General features: G+C 44.0%; 1 long non-coding RNA gene across 1 annotated transcript in view; it reads right to left on the bottom strand.

Moving 5' to 3' along the window:
* Window positions 1-1,925: 1,925 nt before the first annotated feature.
* The window catches only part of LOC108537790 (uncharacterized), a 23,097-nt gene continuing 20,045 nt past the window's right edge, over window positions 1,926-4,977 (bottom strand). Inside the window, exon 2 of the long non-coding RNA XR_001887923.1 lies at window positions 1,926-2,483. This is a non-coding gene — a long non-coding RNA (uncharacterized LOC108537790). The remainder of the gene's footprint in view (window positions 2,484-4,977) is intronic.

Here is a 4,977-nt window from a genome sequence, read left to right as displayed (position 1 = left end):
TTTCTATTATTAAAGTAAAATGTGCCCACTAGAGAAAACTTGGGAAATACTGAAAAGTAGAAAGAAGAAAAATAAAACTATCCTTATACCTTCCTGCTCCACAAAAGCCCACTTCGGTTAATGTTTTGGTACATTTCCCTTCCGTCTTTTTTTCCTCTATGTGCTTACAATAATTCTGGGAGGAACAACTTTTAATCTGTGTTGCTGGTTTTGTGGACACCATGCCTACCTTGGGGGGTATTTCAATGTTAATTTTGAAATATTGAAAATAATTCCTGCTTTTATCCATGGATTTTTTTTTTCCCCCGTAGAATTTTCCACAAGAATCCAATGAGAAGGAATCTTGAAGGCCACTGAGGCGGTGCCCTGTCTTGGGAGCAGGCCCAGCCTCTGGAAGGCCTGGAGTTGGTCAGTTCAGCAGCCTGCTCTGGTACTTGTACGGCCAGAGCTGAGGCAAGAACTGGGGCTCAGACAGGCAGTGCCAGCCTGATGAGGAGAGGCAGTGTGGGCTGCCCAGTGGCAAGAGCTCCCTGGCCTCCTCTGCCACTCTCCCCCACCGGGTAGCATATCTTCCCAGATGTGGCCATTGAAACGAAAATGGGGCACCAATTTGCTATCACTGTTTACCTATTGGCTGCTTCTCAGAGCTGAGGCCTTTACAGGGATTTGACTGACAGCTTTGGGGGTGGGACCCCCTGAGAGGACTGGGATAGGCGACTGGAAACCAGGCTAACGGAGCGTTTGAGATGGCAAGCCTTGGTGAGTGGTCTCTTGCAGGCTGATGGTTCCAGAGCTCCCGTTTGCCTGCTTCCCTGGCCTTCCCTCATCTTGAACTGCGCCATTCAGCCCCCCTTCCACACTCTTTTATTCTTTAAAAAAAAAAAAACGCTTTTTTTTAGTATAAGTAAAATTGCTGTTGTTTCTGGCTTACACTGCCCTTAAGCTGAGAGTGTGAGAGTGTATAATTAGAATTAGACTAGGAATACCATTTGAAGGGACTGGTATTCCTAGCTGACTAGGTGCCTTGATGCTGTTTAATAAAAGCTTGGCTTTTCCCATCCCAGGACACATTCAAGGCTTTTTCCACTCCATTCTGCGGAATGCCCTTTCCCTGCTTGGAGGCCTAGGGAAATACAGCTCACCCTATGAGGCCCAACTGAAGTATCACCCTCTTAGAGACTGTCTGGGATGCTTCTCTGGCAGGGCGAGTTGCTCCCACTTTAGTGCTCTCACAGCTCTGGACTCCTGTTGGTAACAGAGCTGGAAACATGTTGGGATCTGCTTCTTTTCCTCCTCCCTTGCCTTGTCTGGGAATTCCTAGACAGCCAGGATGGATGGGGCTGTGTGCTTGTCTCCCATCCCGGTCCCAGTAGTTGAAGGAGCTTCGTAAATATTTGGTAAATAAAATTACAATATCATGACATTTCGTTTTCTCTTCCTCATCTCTCTCATTATCCCCCATCCCCATTTTTCCATGTTGCCAACTCCCCAGAGGTTGCAGTAACACCACACATTACAACTTCCTCCCCCTTTCATTATGTGCCAATTGTCTACACTCGACTGGGAAGCATCCTTTCTATCCATGGAAGTGCTCCTCTTGGATCTGACATGCCAACATGACTTTTCCATCCCTAAATCACTCCCTGGACAGGGACAGCTCCTCCCCAAGATGCCAATAAGCCCCTCTCCATGACTGCAGTGCCAGTATTCCTACCCCACCATGGACAGCCCCAGCGCAACACAGAGCTTGGCCTTCCGTCCCAAGAACTTGGGCTAGGGACACAGTAGCTCCTCAGACTCTCAGGCTGAGCCAGAGTAGAGATTGGAAGGAACAGGGTTATTCTTAACACTTCAGCGAGAAGAAAAGTTCAGAACTGTGTGTGCTGTCAGTGGCGCTTTACAATGAAGACAATGGGACAAAGAGGTAGGTTTTCAAAGATTTTATTAAAAAAAACAAAGATACATAACACTAAAACACCACCAGTGGACTTCTCCCCACCTCCCAGTCTGCTGATCAGTACCCTCTCTCCCAGAGCTCCACCTGGATGGTCCTGAGGACCAAACCCTGCCTCTCAGCTGCCTCCTGCCCTATAAACTGGTGACTGCTGTCATCCAGCTTCTGATCTGTTTCATTTAAGACAATAAAATACTCCCCTCCCCAATTCGCTTAAAATAATTTTCAAAGATTAAAAACTCATTTGTGTGTGTGTGTGTGTTTAAATAAGAACTCCAAATGCGGGATATCTCCCTCTTCCCCTAGGCCCAGTTGAGGACTCTGGGGTACCTGCCTCTTCACCCCAGGAAGCCAGCTGCCACTTGGTGCCCCTTGGAAATTTTCAGGAAGTAATTTCTTTCAAATTTCCCCTGCAGTCACAAATTCCACAAACTGCTTGCATAAACACGCTGTCTTCATTATAGGCACCACTCCTCAGCTCTGGAAACCTGATCTCTTTCTGTCAACTAGACCACATGCTTCAGATTCCCTGCAAACAGGGGAGAAAACAAAATTCAAAGTCAGGTAATGTATGTGAATTACACCCCAATAGAGCTATTTTTAAAAAAGCACTTATATTTTGGGGCTTGTTCTCTGCTGCTCTTGGGAACTCTGTGACCTCACCATAAGGAACAAGACCAGAATAGCTTGCTGGATGATGAGGAACAAATGGCCCAGAGACCCCTGTTACCCAGGCAACCACCAGCCAATTACTGGACATGTGATCGAGGCCTTTGACAGCCAGCTGACTGCAGACATTGGGTGTATTCAGCTTGAACCAGAAGAGCCACCCAGCTGAACTCAGCTCAATTGCCAATCTATAGAGTCATGAGCTAAACAAATGGCTGTTTTAAGTCACACACACACACACACACACACACACTCTCTCTCTCTCTCTCTCTCTCGTAACACTTTTCAGAGTTCATACTTTACTAATCGCATCAAATCTCATGCTACCCACCCCCAACTTTTCTTCCTTCCCTTAGCAAGGCATAACCCTCCTAGCATTTTATCTTGTGAGTGCCTGTGAAACACGGATTGGGGGCTTTCCTCTGATCTCAGGCCTAAGAGTCTTTGAGGGAAATGTGATCATTTGAAATCCTACAGGACTGGGCTCTAGGAATGAAAAGTTGCTCACTTTGTCCCTCCATAGTCTTTCCCTTGCCACACTTCCCCAAGTAGAAACACTGGACTCCAAATCCTACTGGCCACTTCTCTGAAACAGAAACAACGCTCCCTGAGGGCAGGGCCTGGCTGTCTTACTTTTGGTTGATCTCCAAAGTCTGGCACAGTGCCTCACTCATAGTAGGTGCTCAGTAAATGGCTGAATGAATGGATGAATGAAAGGAAGGAAAGAAAGAAGAAACAAATCAGAAACAAACTACTTGCTTATCTTTTGTTTTGTTTGTTTGTTTGTTTTGTTTTGTTTTGAGACAGAGTTTTGCTCTTGTTGCCCAGGCTGTCGTACAATGGCGTGATCTCGGCTCACTGCAATCTCTGCCTCCCGGGTTCAAGTGATTCTCCTGCCTCAGCCTCCTGAGTACCTGGGACTACAGGTGTGTGCCACCATGCCCAGCTAATTTTTGTATTTTTAGTAGCGATGGGGTTTCACCACGTTGGCCAGGATGGTCTCGATCTCTTGACCTCGTGATCCACCCAACTCATCCACCCAACTCATCCTCCCAAAGTTCTGGGATTACAGGTGTGCCCGGCCTTGCCTATCTACTTTTATTTTTAATTTTAAATTAATCTGCAGTAAAATCGACATTTGTGCACATGCAGATCTGATTTTAAACATATGTAGAGATTCATGACAGAGAGGAATTCCATAACCCCTCAAATCTTGTGCTATCCTTTTGCAATCACATCTTCCTTTCTCCCCCACCACCTGGCAACCACTGATCTGTTCTCCATCACTGTAGTGTTGTCTTTTTGAGAATGCCATATAAATGGAATCAAACAGTCTGTAACCTTTTAAGATAGGCTTTTTTTTTTTTTTTTTTACTCAGAATAATGNTAACATCTTACATAATTACTGTTCAATATCCAAGTCAGGAAATTGACATTGGTACAATTCACAGATCTTATTAAGATGTCACTAGTTTTACATGCACTCATTTGTGTGTGTATAAGTGTATAATTCTAGGCCATTTAATCACAAGTGTAGATTCATGTAACCTCAACCACAAGCAAGATATGAAACTATTTTATCACAAAGATTTCCCGCCTCTACCTCCTTTACAGTCACTCCCATCCCTCCTCCCTCACCATCCCTAAGTCCCGACAACCGTTCATCTGTTATCCTTCTCCAAAATTTGGTCATTTTGAGAATGTTATAGAAATGGAACCGTACAGTATATAAACTTTTGAGATAGATAGGTTTTTTTTCACTCAGCATACTGCTCTTAAGATCCATCCAAGTTGTGGTTTGTATCAAGTTTGTTGCTTCTTTTTGCTGAGTAGCACTCCACAGTATGGATGTAGCACAATCTGTTTAACTAGTTATCTGCTGAAGGACACCTGAGTCATTTCCAGTTTTTGTCTGTAGAATCAAAGCCACGATGAACATTCACATACAGGTTTTTGTGTGAACATAGTATTCATTTTTTTTCTGGGACAAATGCTCAACAGAGTAATTGCTGGGAGGTATGGTAGTAGCATGGTTAGCTTTATAAGAAATTGCCAAATTGTTTTCCAGACTGGTGGTACCTTTTTACATTCCCACCAGCAATGTTTGAGTCATTTAGTTTCTCAGCATCCTTGCTGGCATCTGGTGTTGGTTTTTATTTTGACCATTCTGATAGATGTATAGTGATATCACATTATGATCTCAATTTGCATTTTCCCAATGGCTAATGATGTTGAACGTCTTTCCATGTGCTCATTTTCTGTCTGTAAATCCTTTTCATATCTCGTCTTTTGCCTACTTCCTAATTTTTTTTTTTTTTCTGTTGAGTTTGGAAAGTTCTATATATATATATATA

This window comes from Rhinopithecus bieti, unplaced genomic scaffold, assembly GCF_001698545.2.
Source record: "Rhinopithecus bieti isolate Rb0 unplaced genomic scaffold, ASM169854v2 scaffold_15339, whole genome shotgun sequence".
In the NCBI taxonomy this organism is placed as follows: Eukaryota; Metazoa; Chordata; class Mammalia; order Primates; family Cercopithecidae; genus Rhinopithecus; species Rhinopithecus bieti.
This window is presented reverse-complemented; position numbering and strand designations above follow the sequence as displayed.